Below are 18,339 nucleotides of genomic sequence, written 5' to 3' on the forward strand. Positions count from 1 at the left end.
AGGTGGCAAAATTATACAGAACAACTATACAAGAGCGAGCTTAACATCCCTGATGACCACAGTGGGGTAGTTACTGACCTGGAGCCAGACATCCTGGAATGTGAAGTCAAATGGGCCTTAGGAAGTCTGAGCAACAATAAAGCAAGTGGTAGTGACAGCATTCCAGTTGAACTATTCAAAATCTTAAAGGACGATGCAGTAAATCTGCTACACTCAATATGCCAGCAAATATGGAAAACTCAACAATGGCCACAGGATTGGAAAAGGTCAGTTTACATTCCAATCCCAAAGAAGGGCAATGCCAAAGAATGTTCAAACTACCGCACCATTGCACTAATTTCTCATGCTAGCAAAGTTATGCTCAAAATCCTACAAGCTAGGCTCCAGCAATATGTGGACCGAGAACTTCCAGTAGTACAGGCAGGATTTCGAAGAGGCAGAGGAACTAGAGATCAAATTGCCAACATACGCTGGATCATGGAGAAAGCTTGGGAGTACCAGAAGAACGTCTACTTCTGCTTCATTGACTATGCTAAAGCCTTTGATTGTGTGGAGCACAACAAATTGTGGCAAGTTCTTAAAGAGATGGGAATACCAGAGCATCTTATTTGTCTCTTGAGAAATTTATATGCAGGTCAAGAAGCAACAGTGAGAACTGAACAGGGAATCACTGACTGGTTCAAAATTGAGAAAGGAGTTCGGCAAGGCTGTATACTGTCGCCTTGCCTATTTAACTTGTATGCAGAGCACATCATGAGAAATGCGGGATTAGAGGAGTCACAAATTGGGATCAAGATTGCAGGGAGAAATATCAACAACCTCAGATATGCTGATGATACCACTCTAATGGCAGAAAGTGAACAGGAACTAAAGAGCCTGTTGATGCGGGTGAAGGAGGAGAGTGCAAAAGTTGGCTTGAAACTCAACATCAAGAAAACAAAGATCATGGCATCCGGCCCTCTCAATTCCTGGCAAATAGATGGGGAAGAAATGGAGATAGTGACAGATTTTATTTTCCTGGGCTCCAAGATCACTGCAGATGGGGACTGCAGCAAAGAAATTAAAAGACGCTTGCTCCTGGGGAGGAAAGCTATGGCAAATCTAGACAGCATCCTAAAAAGCAGAGACATCATCCTGCCAACAAAAGTGCGTTTAGTCAAGGCTATGGTATTCCCAGTTGCAATGTATGGCTGCGAAAGTTGGACCATAAGGAAGGCCGAGCGTCAAAGAATTGAGGTTTTTGAACTCTGGTGCTGGAGAAGACTCTTGCGAGTCCCTTGGACTGCAAGGCGAACAAACCGGTCAGTCCTAGAGGAGATCAACCCTGACTGCTCTTTAGAAGGCCAGATCCTGAAGATGAAACTCAAATACTTTGGCTACCTCATGAGAAGGAAGGACTCCCTGGAGAAGAGCCTAATGCTGGGAGCGATCGAGGGCAAAAGAAGAAGGGGACGACAGAGAATGAGGTGGCTGGATGGAGTCACTGAAGCAGTAGGTGCAAACTTAAATGGACTCCGGGGAATGGTAGAGGACAGGAAGGCCTGGAGGATCATTGTCCATGTGGTCGCGATGGGTCGGACACGACTTTGCACATAACAACAACAACAAATGTCTAGAGACACTTCGTAACTGAAATAGTAACTGGCAAATAACCTTGGCCTGGCAAATAAAAAAACAGTATTAAAAACCTTACTAAGGTCAAGACTGCTCTGCACCGACAGTCTTCCTCTTAGGGTTGCCAGCTTCCCTGTGAGGCTCGCTACCCCACCTCCCTCATGGGGAGTCTGCTATGGGGAGAGAAGGGGAAGACGATGGGAAAATGCTTTGAGACACCTGAGGCCTGCTGGGTCACTGCGGCCCATTCCCAGTTCTCTCAGATCTCTCACAACCCTACATACCTCACAGGTTGACTATTGTGGAGAGACAAATGGAAAAGGTGTTTGTAAACTGCTTTGAGACTCCTTTGGGAAGTAAGCAATAGGGTACAAAAATCCGTTCTTCTAAGGAGCAACCATGAAAGAAGCATGTGGGTACATAACATTTTACCAACAGTGAAAATATGGGAGACAGAAGGAACAGGGTGGACACCTGTGTACTGTGATTACCCTATGTGTATTAGGGCAGAGGGGCATTTCTGTGAATGTGGCCTAATTCACACAAGAAGGGAAATGACGCAGAACTGGGGGGAATTGGTTGCCATGTAATCCCCTAAGAAGAGTCTCCAGTCTGATTTTCTCTTCACATATCTGAGGACATGGCTCTGGAAAGCTCATCTGTAACCACTATGCCACAATTCCCAAAGGTCAGTCCTCTCCCACAATCAACGAACATTCCACACCACAGGTTCTTGACACCCATATCTCCACACCCATGGCCTCATTTGCCACCATGCCACCGCAACCTCCCACACAACACACATGACAACCCCATGCCCTTACAGACTAGACAACTCCTCCCCTTCCTCTTCCCACTGCCAAGCTCTAGCGCCCGTTGTATTCTTGGAGACAATGGGCTTTGCCCCTAGTATTTAATATGATGATAAGGACCTTTCTTCTCATTTTGGGTGGGGAATGTATATACCATCCCAAGTGTGCCACTTCTGTCTTGTGGTGTTTTAAAGTGGATGGTGTTTTAAAGTTACACAAATGGCAGCAGGGTGTGAAGGAAGCCAAGTCATCACTTAACATTAATTGGTCAACTAGCCTTTGTTGTTATGTGCTGCATGCTGCAGCACATGGCCTGACCTCAGCCTGCAATCTGAAAGACTTGAGTTCAGCACTTGTAATTTCCCAATTATGCCTAGTATTGGAACAGTAATGCCCTTGGTTCCACACCAAATTTTAACCTTAACTCGAAGAACGGGATGTACGTTAGTGCTTAACTGGCTGGGTACATGTTAGTTTGTAACTAATTGGGAGAATGATCGATTTATTAAGCAACCTGAGAAATACGTTACTTGTAGATGGCATATATAGTGAAGGGGGGGGGGAAGGAATTTTTACCTTTTTTTGTATTTAAAGAACTTGCTTTGAATAGCCTGATACTTTTGGTAGACCCCACCAGATCACCTAATTTAGTTAGTGGGACATGATGCAGTATAATTATGTCTAAAACTAGACATCAAACCTGCTGTCGTTAAATACAGCAGGTGCTAGGAATGTGGGTGGGGGGAGGGGGAGTAGGAAGGGAGGAAGAGAGGAATGGAGAAAGATAGAAAGGGAGAAAGGGATGAGGCAAGAAAGAGAGGAAGGAAGAGTGAGAGAAGCAGAGTAAGGCAGGGAGGAAGGAGGTAGGAAGGAAGCAAGGGGCAAGTGAACGGTGGGAGGGAGGAAGGGAGGAAGGGAAGGGTGGGGGCGAGGGCGAAGGGTGGGGAGGGGGAGGGTGCAGTATCGATGGGTAGCTGGGTGGGTGGTGATGGGGAGGCAAGTGGGAGCGTTTGTTGGGGGGTTGAGAAGGCGGGTGGGTATGGTGGGTGGGGATAGGGGGCGCGCGGCCTCCCGGCGTGGCCGGAAGTGAGAGGACGTACCGCGCTGTGTGGCGGGCGCGGGGTCCGTCCATCAGGTAGGCTGGGTCACGTTGTGGGCAGCGGGCGGAACGGTGGGGCGGGTAGGGGTGGAGGGGTGTGTGGGGCGAGGCGCGCAGTTGTTCGGTGGGTTTTGTCCTGACGGCGGGGTGGTGGCGGCCGGCGCAGGGGACAGCATGGAAAGTCGGCAAAGCATCTGGAGGGGATAAGGGGCACGGGGCAGGACGGGGCGGGTCCGCAGCGGATCGGCGGGCTCGGGTGGAGGGTAGGAGGCGTAAAGCGCTGTAATCGGGCGGAGGGAAGCTGGCGAGGGGAGGATGGGGGGTGAGAGTAGGGGGGGAAGGCCAAGCGGGGTGGCGGAGGGCAGCAGTGATGGGGTGTATTTGGCAGAGGGGGCGCAGGTGTGGTGGGGAGCGTTGTCGGAGGGCAGGCTGGATGGGGTGGGGGTGGGAGAGTGGCAGGTGGGGTAGCAGGAGAGGCATGCAAGTGGCGGCGGAGGAACTGTAGGGCGGGTGGCTGGCGTGGTGGCTTGGCGGGTGGCGGGCTGAGAATGGCGGGCGGCAGGGGAAGGCAGGCGACGCCGGGAGGTGGGCGGCTCGGGAGGCAGGCTGAGCATTAGAGGGGCCAGTCAGCTGGCGCGCTCGTCAGTTGGGGGGCAGGAGGCAAATCGTCTGCCTTCCCCATCATGAACGGACTCCTCCCAGGGAGCCCTTATCCTTTTATTTTTAACCGCGGAGCGGTTTAAAGATTGTTATAATTCAGGTTCTTGGCTGTTTCCAAAGTATAGTTGATATAAGCATCCTGCTTTAGGATGCTTTGGGCTGATCCTGCGTTGAGCAGGGGGTTGGACTAGATGGCCTTTATGGCCCCTTCCAACTCTATGATTCTAGGATTCTATGATTCTATAAAAGGATATCTTTTTTTCATGGCAATTAGAATCAGGTGTTTAAAAAACAAAATGTTTCCATTTTAGAATATGTGATCTAAGTGTGCCATTTATTCAGTAGAATGTTATAGAACTATTATGAATAGGTAAAATTAAACAAGTTAGTCAAATTAATAAAAAAACACTTGGAGTTGAAATGCATACATTTAAAGGTTATATAAATTTAGCATTTTGAGTTTATCTTAAAAAAACCCGACTACTGGAAAAGACACAATGGTTTGGACTAACCCATTCAAAGGTTCAATTACTCTTCCCCTCACTCCGAAGACAATTTTCACAATTATTCTAATTCCATGGTAACAAAAATGACCCATGAAATCCTGTTCCTCAGCTGTAGAACAATAATTTGTGGGATTTTCCAAGCTACTGCAGGAGGAGGTATGCAGGGAAATAATGTTCTGCAGGAGGAAGTGTTTGCACGTCTGAAAATGGTTGTCTGGGTTAGGTATGTGTACAAACAAAAAATACACCCCATAAACCTTTATCAATATTTTTTCAGTAATTCTAAGGCAAATGTAGATTATCTAATTTGCTTTGACTACCAATAGAGCTAAGCCAAATAAAAACAAAATTATTTCAGATTTTATTTGTACATATTCAGCAGCTATACAACTGAAATGGCTGCTAGTTAATTAAATCAAATAGCTTGAATGGTCCACCAATCAGCTGGTAAGTCTAAATGGTCAGCAGCCACTTAAACTCTCCCTTTCATTCCCTTCCCCTTCCAATGGGAGGGAAGTGAAATGGATTACTGGAATGGTTGCCAGCCAGCAGGGTGGGGGGGGGGGCAGTTGAAACTCAGCCCCTCAGCTCAGGCCAAATTGATCCTGCAGAGAGAATTCTGATTAGGTGGGCTCTGCAAGTGAGGTTTGATTTGAAATGGGAGCCCCAGCAGAACCCCATTGCCAGATCAGCACTTTGGCAGTCATTAAATAGATATTTTAAATTAAATGGTCCATTTAAATGCCTGGGAGGCAAAAGATTTGGCTTTCCCAAATATTTTCTGAATTTGGGAATATTGGGAAATACTGATATTTTTTCAGGTCTAATATACCGGAATCTGAAAAATACCAATCTGGATTTAACTCAGTATGGATTTATAGCCAAAATTTCCAAATATTCAATTTTCAGTTTTATTTATATGGTCATAGACCAAAATACAAGAGCCTCTTGTGGCGCAGAGTGGTAAGGCAGCTGTCTGAAAGCTCTGCTCATGAGGCTGGGAGTTCAATCCCAGCAGCGGGCTGAAGGTTGACTCAGCTTTCCATCCTTCCGAGGTCGGTAAAATGAGTACCCAGCTTGCTGGGGGGTAAACAGTAATGACTGGGGAAGGCACTGGCAAACCACCCCGTGTTGAGTCTGCCATGAAAACGCTAGAGGGCGTCACCCCAAGGGTCAGACATGACTCGGTGCTTGCACAGGGGATACCTTTACCTTACCTTTACCTTTAGACCAAAATACAGGAATATAAAAACTTGTACTTTAGGATAAAGGATCAGTCAGTAGAAGTGTTAAATTTTAACCTGAAAAATATAACTTTTAAATATTAAAAAGAAACTTATGAATTTTAAATAGGTTCAAGGATCAATCTCTAGAACTTTAGGAATGTTTCATGTCCTTTTCTTTGATCAAAAGGGCACAGATTGTCTCTGTCAACAGAGAGATCTGAGGCTTTTTGTCCAATAGAAGATCTCTGCACTACATTGGCATGGCATTGAGTCTATTAATGGGTGAATATCCTTCCGACGTCGGTAAAATGAGTACCCAGCTTGCTGGGGGGTAAACGGTAATGACTGGGGAAGGCACTGGCAAACCACCCCGTATTGAGTCTGCTATGAAAACGCTAGAGGGCGTCACCCCAAGGGTCAGACATGACTCGGTGCTTGCACAGGGGATACCTTTACCTTTACCTTAAGTTGAAATCGTGCTAGATCATACAGTGGGCAGCAGAAGAAGGTACATTCGATCATCTCCAATTTTTTAAGGAGCAGGAACATAGTCATAATGTCACCTTAAGCAGTGTCAACTTAAGCAGAATTGAATGTATGCTGTAACTCCATTTAGGATGACCGCCATAGCAACATTGCAGTGAAAATCCTTGGTACTTCAGTCAAATATGACAGTTCAAAATTTCTGGCTCAAAGTTCTGGTTTGATCTCTTAATACAACTAATTGTGTATGCTCTTCAGTTCACGTGATTATTGTTCCTTTGAGCTTGACTGATATGTTATAAGCACTTTAAATACATTTTTTTAAAAATTTCGTGTACTTGGATTTTTGTAAAGCTTTTGATAAGGTTCCCCATGATGTTCTGAGGAATAAATTGAAGGACTGCAATCTGGATTTTCAGATAGTTAGGTGGATAGGGAATTGGTTAGAGAACCACACTCAAAGAGTTGTTGTCAATGGTGTTTCATCAGACTGGAGGGAGGTGAATACTGGGTACCTCAGGGCTCGGTGCTCTGTTTGGTACTTTTTAACATATTTATTAATGATCTAGATGACGGGGTGGAAGGACTACTCATCAAGTTTGCATATAACACCAAATTGGGAGGACTGGCAAATACTCCAAAAGATAGAAACAGAGTTCAACGAGATCTGAACACAATGGAAAAATGGGCAAATGAGAACAAGATGCAATTTAATAAAGTGTAAAGTTCTGCATCTGGGCCAGAAAAATATAAAACATGCCTACTGGATGGGGTATACGCTTCTAGGTAACACTGTGTGTGAACGAGACCTTGGGGTACTTGTGGATTGTAAACTAAAAATGAACAGGAAGTGTGATGCAGTGGTAAAAAAAGCAAATGCCATTTTTGGGCTGTATCAACAGGGGCATCACATAAAAATCACAAGATGTCATAGTCCCATTGTATACGACACTGGTCAGACCACACCTGGAGTACTGTGTGCAGTTCTGGAGGCCTCACTTCAAGAAGGATGTAGATAAAATTGAAAGGGTACAGAGGAGAGCAACGAAGATGATCTGGGGCCAAGAGACCAAGCCCTATGAAGATAGGTTGAGGGACTTGGGAATGTTCTGCCTGGAGAAAAGGAGGTTGAGAGGGGACATGATAGCCCTCTTTAAGTATTTGAAAGGTTGTCACTTGGAGGAGGGCAGGATGCTGTTTCTGTTGGCTGCAGAGGAGAGGAAACGCAGTAATGGGTTTAAACTTCAAGTACAACGATATAGGCTAGATATGAGGAAAATAATTCTCACAGTCAGAATAGTTCAGCAGTGGAATTGGCTGCCTAAGGAGGTGGTGAGCTCCCCCTCACTGGCAATCTTCAAGCAAAGGATGGATACACTCTTTTCTTGGATGCTTTAGGATGCTTTGGGCTGATCCTGAGTTGAGCAGGTTGGTCTGACAGGACCTGTTGGAGACAAATCCATGCTGACTTCCTTGGATCACCAAATTGTCCTCCAGATGTTTGCGGATCACTCCCTTTAATATCTGCTCCATTATCTTCCCCACAACAGAGGTCAGACTCACTGGTCTGTAGTTTCCCGGGTCACCCTTCCTACCTTTTTTGAAGATTGGGATAACATCTGCTCTCTTCCAGTCCTTAAAGACGTCCCGAAGATGATGGACAAGGGCTGTGCAAGTTCTCTGGAAAGTTCTTTGAGCACTCTCGGGTGCATTTCATCCGGCCCAGGGGATTTGAACTCATCCCGTGTAGCTAAATGTCTCTCGACAACCTCTCTATCCATGTCAACCTGCCACTCAGACACTATCTTGGCTACTGCCATCTTTAGATGTGCCTAAACTCTTTGACCTGTGGGAAAAAACAGATGTAAAATAGGCGCTCAGCCTTTCCGCTTTCTCTGCATCTTTCGTTAGAGTTTGTCCATCTGCACCCAACAGTGGGCCTATTGCCTCTTTGACTTTACATTTGCTCCTCACATAACTGAAAAATCTTTTTTTTTTTTAAACAATGGAAAACTTTATTAACTTTTTTGGGGACAGGGACTGCTTATTTGCCAGGAAGGATGATGCCATCATACTTCTGCTGGAACCAGCGCATGGCTTCCTCCTTGCTGATCCTGTACTTGGCCCCAATACTGCCGGTTCGGCGCTTCTTGTCAGCAATGCTGAAGCTGGCCGGCCCAGAACCACGTAGAAGTCCAAGCCATAGATTCCAATGCTGGGATCATATTTAATGCCCAGATCAATGTGCTCCTGGATTCCAAAACCAAAGTTGCCGGTGTCTGAGAAGTTGTTCTTCCTCAGTTCATATTCTCGCACCTTCAGCCCCTTCTCCAGGATCTCCTCAGCTTTGGCTCCACGTACAGTGCAGTGAACAGCAATCTTCTCATTTCTCCTGATCCCAAATGATCTGACAGTGTATCGAGCTTTTGAGAAGACAGGCGTCTGGCCCGTGAGCTGCTCCAGCACTTTGGCCGCTCGGGTGAGCCTGTCACCGCTCTCCCAGACACAGATGTTCAGGCAAAGTTTGCGGATGCGCAGCTCCCGCATGGGGTTCTCCTTTTCACCCTGATCTTGTTGCACCATCTTGGAGGCGTGGAAGAGATAACTGAAAAATCTTTTCTTGTTACAGTGGGCTTCCCTGGCCAATCATAACTCACTCTCAGCTTTGGCCTTTCTGATGATTGATCTACAGTCCCTAGTAACCTGTAGGTACTCTTCTTTAGAGCTCTGTCCTTCCCTCCATTTCCTGAACATTTCCCTTTTCTTTCTTAGTTCCTCTTGAAGTTCTCTCTTCATCCAAATAGGCTTCTCAGAGCTCCTGCAGTGTTTTCGTCTTACTGGGATAAATGAAATTGTCAGCCAGGTCAGAAAATTGCATGACTGAGGACGCTTCACAGAGTTTGTTTCCCAGCACACATCTGGGAAATTGAAATCACCCATGATGACAAGGTCCTGCCGCTTGGATATTTTCTCAAGCTGCTCACAAAGTGCAGCATCCACATCTTCCCCAGATTCCTGCCAAACACATTCAGTAGGCCTTCTTCAAGAAAGCCTGTCCCATGGTCCCAGAAACCAAATCTCTCCTGCTGGCACCATCTACGCAGCCACTGATTCACCTCCATTATCTTCCTCTCACAACACATTCCTCATCCCTTGACAGGCAAGATCGAAGAGAATACCACTTGTGCCCCCATTTGCTTGAGCTTCCTCCCCAGATCTTGCCTGCAGAGGAGAGGACACGCAGTAATGGGTTTAAACTAGAAGTACAATGATATAGGCTAGATATCAGGAAAAAAAAATTCACAGTCAGCAGTTCAGCCGTGGAATAGGCTGCCTAAGGAGGTGGTGAACTGGCAATCTTCAAGCAAAGATTGGATACACACTTTTCTTGGATGCTTTAGGATGCTTAGAGCTGATCCTGCGTTGAGACTGTATGGCCCCTTCCAACTCTATGTCTCTATAAATCTATGATTCTATGATCTTGATAGTCTTTATTAATAGGAGCGATGGTATTCAGGGACATGTCATTTGTTCCCACATGGACCATCACAAATGGGTAGCGATCCGTAGATTTGAGGAGTTTGGGCAGCCATTCTGAAATGTTTTTAATTTTCGCCCCTGGCAAGCAACACACCTCTCGGGTTAGGGGGTCGGACCCAGCCACATGGCGATCCATTCCTCTTAGCAGGGAGTCTCCAATTACCAGTACTCTCCTTTTTTTTTTCTTCTCAACTCCATATCCTTCTGTCTTCATGGCCTGTTCACTTTGTCTTAGACTTTTTTTTTGGACCTCTTCCCTCGTTGACACTTGCACCTCCTCTGCAAGGGCCTGAAATCTATTCTGGAGCTCCAAAGGCCCCGAGAACCATCTTGCTCTACCCTGTTGAGTCTTTTTCCTAACTGTCTGCAGAGGGTCCGTAATGAGGCCAATCCCCTTATCCTCTTCAGGACTGGTTGTATCCTTTTTATTCCGAGTTGCACAGCTCTGGTCTGTTCATTCCTCCTTTTTCTTTATTTGGGTCTGAGTAATAATGCTGTCTTCTAATCCCCTAATCCTTTCCTCCAAAAGTCTTACCAGTTTACACTTGGGGCAGATGTAGTCCATCTTGTCTTCTGGGAGGAAGGCAATCGTGTCACACTCACTGCAGATGATCGGATGAGTGTCCTGGAGGTCCATTGTAACTTCTAGGCAGTGCAACTACTAGGGAAATATAATCTACTGATTCTAATTGCTAGGCCAAGAACCCCAGGCTAAGAGCCGCAGGCCAAGAGCCCTCCCTCTAGCAAGGAGCAGCCCTTTTTAATCCTTCCAGCCATCACCTCACTCAGCACCACAATAGGCTCACCTGGTCAGCAGCAACAATCCCCAGTAGCTCTCTCCATGTGCTCTCAGTTGTCTGCATAACTAGTGCATCTCCAGTGCATAGTTTGTATTTTAGAGAGAAATCATTTTCTATCATTCGTCAATGCCTGGCTGCAGCAGACTCGGCCAACACATCATTTGTTAACGACAAAGCCACACTCATAAACGCCGACATGTTACATTAATTTATGGGCACCGAGTGACTTACTAAATGTGACGTGTGAAATATAACAAGGCCTGATATGGATGATTAGGTTTTGGGCTTTGAATTGTTGACAAGGCAGAGGTAATGAATTGTGGGACACAAGCTAGAATGTTTTCCCCTCATTAGTCAGTATTAGCTGCATTAATAGTAATAATTGGATATATTCATCATTTAAAATGTTTTAATAAAATGTTTGGACAGCACCTGATCGAGGCTGTCAAGTGTTTGGCTGGAAGGTTTTGTGACAGTGGAAAAGCGATGGTGCACTTTGGGTAGAAATGTCCATGGCCATATTAAAGTAATGTCTTGGCCAACATCCTTTCAGTAGCAGAAAGCAATGTCACAAATAGGACATAGACTTAGCATTGCTACTTCCACGTGAAGCAGATAAGAAAGGCATCTCAAAGATGGCTTTGATGACCTGAAAATATCTCATCCCCTCCTCCCCATAATCTAAGCATCTTAAATCTTGATTTGGCCAGTTTACAGAGATAGAAAGTTCTCTGGAAAGAAGAGTGTTATAGTTTAGTGCCATCATCTGCTCTCAAGGATGACCGAATGCCTCTTTGAAACATACATTTCAGCTGAAGGAATAATCTCTTCTAAATTGTCCAGCAGGTGGAAGTTTATTCATATCTTCTCAGTTTAAGACATTGAGGCCACAATCTTAGAATGCTGTATTTTAAGTTATCTCCCAACTTTACTCAGGAGTAAATGTGCTTAGGAGTGCTGCTTACTCCCCCCCCCCTTTCTTCTCCTTTCTATATGTTCATATTCATAGTTTCTGGAAATAGCTTTGCTTGAGAAGCAAAAGAGAATGCTAAATTTTCATTTGCAGAATTTCAAAAACAGAATGTTCATATATCTTTTGAAGAAACAATTAGCATTGTTGAAAAATGCATTATCATTACAAAGCAGAATCTCCCAGTCCAAACTTACTAAATTATAGTTTTTAAAATAAGCTGCAACAAAAAGGTGAAAACTCTAGTTTCTTTAAACAAAGAAACAGTAAGTGGAGATGAGATAGCAACCAGTCAAGTTCATTGTTACAATCTTCTTTGTCCTATACAAATCTGGGGGAGTTATTCAGTTTTTGGCTAAGATAGAAACAATAATGGGGATCTTGGTGACCCACAAAAGAGGGAACATAAACAACCCAACCTGTATATACGTCAGGAGCAGAAGAAGAATATGCTAAACATTAAAATACAAATATTTATTATCACTCAATAGTGTGAGACAAATGTTGATGTTTTAAAAAATTAATTTTTTAAAACATCCACATTAGTCTCACGCTATTGCACAAATACAGAATGTATTGACACATGGATAAATGACCTGATACAAAAAACTAAACGTTTTTCAACCCCTCTTGATGTCTTCCTTAGAGGTCTGATATTTAAATACAGCCATGTAATGTAGTAATGGGGACTATAAGGTGGTAAAAAATATAAAGGAACAGGCTCCCACACCTATAAAATGTATTCAAATATATCATAGAATCAGAGTTAGAAGGGGCCATACAGGCCATCTAGTCCAACCCCCTGCTCAATGCAGGATCAGCCCAAAGCATCCTAAAGCATCCAAGAAAAGTCTGTATCCAACCTTTGCTTGAAGACTGCCAGTGAGGGGGAGCTCATTACCTCCTTAGGCAGCCTATTCCACTGCTGAACTACTCTGACTGTGAATTTCCCCCCCTGATATCTAGCCTATATCGTTGTGCTTGTAGTTGAAACCCATTACTGTGTGTCCTTTCCTCTGCAGCCAACGGGAACAGCATCCTGCCCTCCTCCAAATGACAACCTTTCAAATACTTAAAGAGGGCTATCATGTCCCCTCTCAACCTCCTTTTCTCCAGGCTGAACATTCCCAAGTCCCTCAACCTATCTTCATAGGGTTTGGTCCCTTGGCCCCAGATCATCTTCGTCGCTCTCCTCTGTACCCTTTCAATTTTATCTACATCCTTCTTGAGAAATATATCTCCTGGAGCCCCCCGTTAAAAGATTTATTCTCCAAAATTACACCCTTACTATAAACCTCTCTCAGCCTGAGTGCATTCTCATGTGTCTCATACCTAGACTGACATGCTTGGCAACTATTTCTAGAATCCATTTCACCACTAACCCAGTAAGACCTTGGGGGCTTCTAGTAGCTGGGGTTTTGTGGTTGACTGTATTTATATATTGCACTAACTCGTCTTTTGGGACCAGTCTTTTACATGTTTGTCATAGATAGGCACTAAGATGGTCTGATCATGGCAACCACCCTGAGAAATCTTTTAGCCTGATCCAGCAGTGTTGATCCTTATATCCTTGTGCGTTTTGAGTTATATAAGTGCATCTGTGAGAAAATAGTATATTTTTGGAAGTCACTAATTTGAACAGGCTTGACTGTCTTCTGCTTATATGTTTACAGATAAGGTAGCATGCTTCAGAAGCTTGGTTAATTATTGTGCAATTAGTGTCTTAATAAATAATCCTTTCATTGATACTTGGTACAGCTTGCAGGATTCAGAAAAATAACTCCACCCCAAAAAAACTCCTGCTCTGCTCTTGGTATTCCATATTAATGTTCTCTAGTTGATTTGACTTCCCAGTAAAAAGGTTTTGGATGGAGCTGCCTGATTAAATTTACATTAAGGGTGAATTAATTTTTGTTAGGGTTTTTCTGAAGATGCTCAACTGTAATTTTTTATTGATTTTGCTTGTTCTCAGCCAGTTGGCAGCACAGTGGTTATCAAAGAAAAAGAGACGTGGGTTTAGTTAGATACATAATAGTCTCCAGTTGATGACGTTATTTGCAACATTTATGTTATGCTGTGTTGAGGATTAAGTGAGTTTCTCTTGCAGCTTGGTGACAACACAGTCATAACAATTCCCTTCATTGCCCTTATAATTACTTAAATAATGTAAAGATACTTTACTCATGCAAATAATTCTGATGTCACCTGTAATGGACTGTATTTTTTAAAAGCTTAGGAGTGCTGGACAGACAACTAAAGGATTATGAATTACTAGCTCTAAAGCCCATTTCACTCTGGAATGAAATGGGCGCTAGATTGCGTGGGAGCGGGGCCACCCCCCACCCGAGGCTCTCTCGAGCCTTCTCCCGGCCGGCGGAGTGGCCAGGAGAAGGCGGCCAGGCCTACCCACCCCCCGAGGCTCTCTCGAGCCTTCTCCCAGCCGGCGGAGCGGCCTCGCTGCGTCTACGACTACGGTGCGTCTATGTCTACGGCTCCCGGGTCGCCCTCTCCCCCCACTTCGGAGCAGCGGTCCGCGGAAGCCAAAAGGTTGCGGACCGCTGCTCTATATGGCAGCTTTTTAAATATTTGAAGATAGCTATCAAATCCCCTCTCAGTCATCTCCTCTCCAGGCTAAACAGACCAAGTTCCCCCAACCTTTCCTCATATGTCTTGGTCTCCAAACCCCTCACCATCTTTGTTGCCCTCCTCTGGACATGCTCCAGTTTGTCTAAATCCCTCTTCAACTGGGGTGCCCCAAACAGTATTCCAAGCGAGGCCAAACCAGAGCAAAGTGGTACCATCACCTCCCATGATCTGGACTGCAGCAGGTGGCCAGCTGGGGCAGCATAGGCCATTGGGGGAGGAGGCTGGGCTACTGCTGCACTGCCCAAGGAGGCCTAGGCAGTCACGGGGCAGTGCGGCAGCCAGGCAGGCCAGTGGATATTGTGAGGCCATGCGGAGGCTGTGTGGGGCAGCATCTCTGCAAAGGTGAGGTGGGGGAGCTAGGAGTGAGCTGGGAGTCTGTGAGTGGGGAAGGCTCTGAGGGCCAGGGTGGATGCTATGTGGCTAGCAGATGTTGAGGTGCCCAGGCAACATCCAGGTGCTGTCCTTCAGCCCAGAGGACGCCCTGGGAGAAGAGGCAAGGAGGGAGGGGGAGGACTGCTGGTGTGCGTGTTTGTGTCTGAGGGTGAAGGACCAGGAGTAGGTCAGGGAAGGAAAAGGGAAGGAAGAGGGAAAGAGAGAGAGGGGAGGGGGAAGTGAGGAGGTAAGGAGTTTGCCTGTGTGTGTTTGTGTGTGTGTTTGTGTTAGAGGGAGAGGGGAGGGGGAAGGTTTTAGAGCTCCGGAGCAGGTATGTGTCCCACATACCAGTGCGAGCCTGGGTGTCACTACTTTTAATTGAACACCCCAGTGGTTTTTTTTTTCTTGTCCAGATTTCACTTTTACAATGCTTTTGATATGGTATTGCAATGTATGTTTTGAAAACGGCTTATAATCACCTTCCCTCTCCTCTCCCTACGACAAACACCCTCTGAGGTTGGTGAGGCTGAGAGAGCCCTGACATTACTGCTTGGTCAGAACAGCTTTATCAGTGATGAGTCCAAGGTCACCCAGCTAGCTGCATATGGAGGAATAGGTAATCAAACCTGGCTTGCCAGATTAGAATTATAAATGAACCGTCAATTCCTTTTGGCAACTCCAGTCCAAACAAAATGTATAGGAATTGCCCAGGCTATTTCAAATCATTAATGGATCTTTTTATTTCTTCTTTTTATAATAATTCAAAACTTTGTAAATCATCCAAAATCATAAATCACAACCAAAACGGGTTCCTAGGTAAATGATATCCGTTTTCCCAAAATTCCTCAGTGATTGTGATCTTTTGTATTTTCTTAATGTTTTCAGTGCTCCATATTAATTATCCCATGGACTCTCTGCTCATCATGCTTTTAGGTCTTAATTTGCTAGACTAGTGATGAGCGGAGAGCCCATGGGATAACAAAAAAAACTAACAACAAAACCCATACCCTCTGAGCAATAGCATGTAGAAACACTGCCATTGTTTCTCTTCTAGAATTTCTTGTAAGTATTCTTGAAAAAGAGGGGGGAAAACACTGAGAAAAATGGTTGATGACTTGTGGAATGTAGCTATCCTTTTAAAGCGAGAATGAGTACATGTTTTCCTGCTGTTCTACTATGACTATACACACTGCTCAGATGAAGCACTTTGGCCTTTCCACATACAACCCTTTCCTTACAACCCTTAAAATAGTAACCATATGCTAGATTCCATCCTCATTGCCAAGGCTCCCTGCTGCAGAGGAAATGAGAGTTTTATTCTCTAAGTGCCTCAGAACAATGGGGTAACCATTGGTTAGAACTGATTTTTTAAAATCAAAAACATGGGGAGGAGTTAAGCCTCTTTAACTCTTTCTTTATGTTCTCCTTTAGATTAGCTCAGACTTCATGTACACCAGAGTAGAAGACAGAATTCTGCTGCCATAGAGCTGAGCTTAGGTGGTCTGATGGAGACAGTGTGTAGTATGTTCCATTTTGGGGATTTCCTCTGCGTCATTTGTGCTGTAATGTTGGAGCCAAGGGAGAGACAGGAAAGGGAGGAGTATCAGGAAGGGGCGTACCTTGCAGCTGCAGGCTTGACAGGCACAGAAGTCACTGCTGAGCTACTCAAAAAAATTTGCTGCATTCTCAGGTTGTTTTAGTTCCCAGACCATTAAGAAGAGAAATAAAAATATACACATCTTGAAGAGAATATTAAACTGTATACAGGATTAGGAAGCTGTAAAACAGCCCTTCTTATTTCTTCACTATGTAGATATTGGTTTACTTGTGAAGACTCACTTGAAGCTTGATAACTCTAAACATGGGATGATAGTATGGATGAATATGCTCATCTGTCTGTTGCATCTAATTTGGCTTCTCATTCAGAAGAAGACTAATATATTCACACACTCACCACCTTTCTCTAATCATATTGCCAGCTTTTTAAATAGAAAAGCAAATTGTTCTTGCCCTGTTGTCATGGAGCTATTATGCCCTTTAATATAGACTCCCTAGCATGTGTATTTTTCTTCATGGAATGTGGCTTTGGTTATTAGGAGATTTTAGGCAAAGTTTATTCTCAGTAATTACCTTCCTGCAATTACTTTCCGGTATAAGAGCCTCTTGTGGTGCAGAGTGGTAAGGCAGCAGACATGCTGTCCGAAGCTCTGCCCATGAGGCTGGGAGTTCGATCCCAGCAGCTGGCTCATGGTTGACTCAGCCTTCCATCCTACCAAGGTCGGTAAAATGAGTACCCAGCTTGGCCAAGCTCAGCACACAGCACACTATAAGGTACACACATGGGAGCACTAAGAATTTGGCGAAAGAAGGTTCCCTGAATCCCTTCTATCTTCCTATTGAAAGCCTTTGCCCAAATTGGAATACCATAAAACATCTGGGATAAAGTTTTAGCAGAATCTTTAGTTTTAGCAGAATCTTTAGTTTTAAAGATTCTTATGGCCGCTGGGACAAATTGGTTGCCTTCCAAAAAATAAAAAAGTTTAATTTGAGAAATTAATTTGTCTTAAAATACTTTTCAGAGTGGAGTCACATAGCTTACTCTTTTACTTAAAGATGGACCCACAATGCAGCTCATGGTTTCTCAGTATTGAAGCTAAAATTGTAGAACTAAGATTTTCAACTGATTTTTTCCTTATGTTTAAAGAGTCTGATATTTTTAAATTTTTGAAACCAAAATTAGTGGCAGCCGAACAGTCCAAAATGTTTCCAGCACAACCCTGTGTATGTTCTCCTGCTGCTCTGGGGATTTGATTAAATTGAGGGGAAATTGTTAATTATTTTTATAATCTTACTAGTCCAGCCCTTCGTAGAGTTTTCATGCTGGCAAGAATGAGTTGTCTTCCCTCAAGCGTCCTTGCAGGAAGATACCAGCATGTCCCAAGGAGGGAAAGATTGTGTCCGCGTTCTGCGAACTGCCCTGATTCAACCTCACATATTATTTTAGACTAGTAAAAGAGCCCATTGTAACGAAAATACAATGGGCGCTAGAATCTGGGGGATAGGGAGGGACAGGGCAGCATGGGGCAAGGAAGCTCACCTTAGAGAGGGCGGGTGGTGGCGGCGGGGCATCCTCGGGCGCTCTGCGGGCCGTTGGCGGCCATCTTTGAATCCGTCAGGTTGTTCCGAAGGCGCCAAAGGTCGGGGTCTTCCGAAGATTTTTAATGGGAAGTCCCTGCCAGCGGCGTGCAGGCCGGCTGGCGGGGGCTCCCTCGGGCGGCGGCTTGACGGGCAGGGCGGCTTGACGGGCGGTGGCTTGAAGGGCGGCTTGAGCGCGGCTGCTGGGGGCTCCCTCGTGGGGTGGCCTGACGTCAGGCCGGGAGCAACTGCGAGCCGCGCTACGCACAGCTCGCAGTTGCTGCGCCTGGGAATCGGAGGGACCAATCAGCAGGCGCTTCGCACCTGCCGATTGGTCCCTCCGATTGTCTGTCATGAGGAAGGGTCCAATCCGGACCCTTCCTCATCCCGGACACAGCCTGCCCCAGGAGGGCTTACTGTTTTATTTAGTCCGTGGCGCCCGTGGCGCCACAGGCGGTGTACAGATTGTGAACTTC

At 45.2% G+C, this 18,339-nt stretch overlaps 1 protein-coding gene and 1 pseudogene across 7 annotated transcripts in view; one reads left to right on the plus strand and one right to left on the minus strand.

The window, feature by feature from the left end:
- The window catches only part of EBF1 (EBF transcription factor 1), a 793,629-nt gene that overhangs the window by 426,997 nt on the left and 348,293 nt on the right, over positions 1-18,339 (plus strand). The window lies entirely within an intron of this gene.
- Positions 8,389-8,996, minus strand: LOC143832249 (large ribosomal subunit protein uL5 pseudogene; annotated as a pseudogene).

This window comes from Paroedura picta, chromosome 3 (genome assembly GCF_049243985.1).
Source record: "Paroedura picta isolate Pp20150507F chromosome 3, Ppicta_v3.0, whole genome shotgun sequence".
Classification (NCBI taxonomy): domain Eukaryota; kingdom Metazoa; phylum Chordata; class Lepidosauria; order Squamata; family Gekkonidae; genus Paroedura; species Paroedura picta.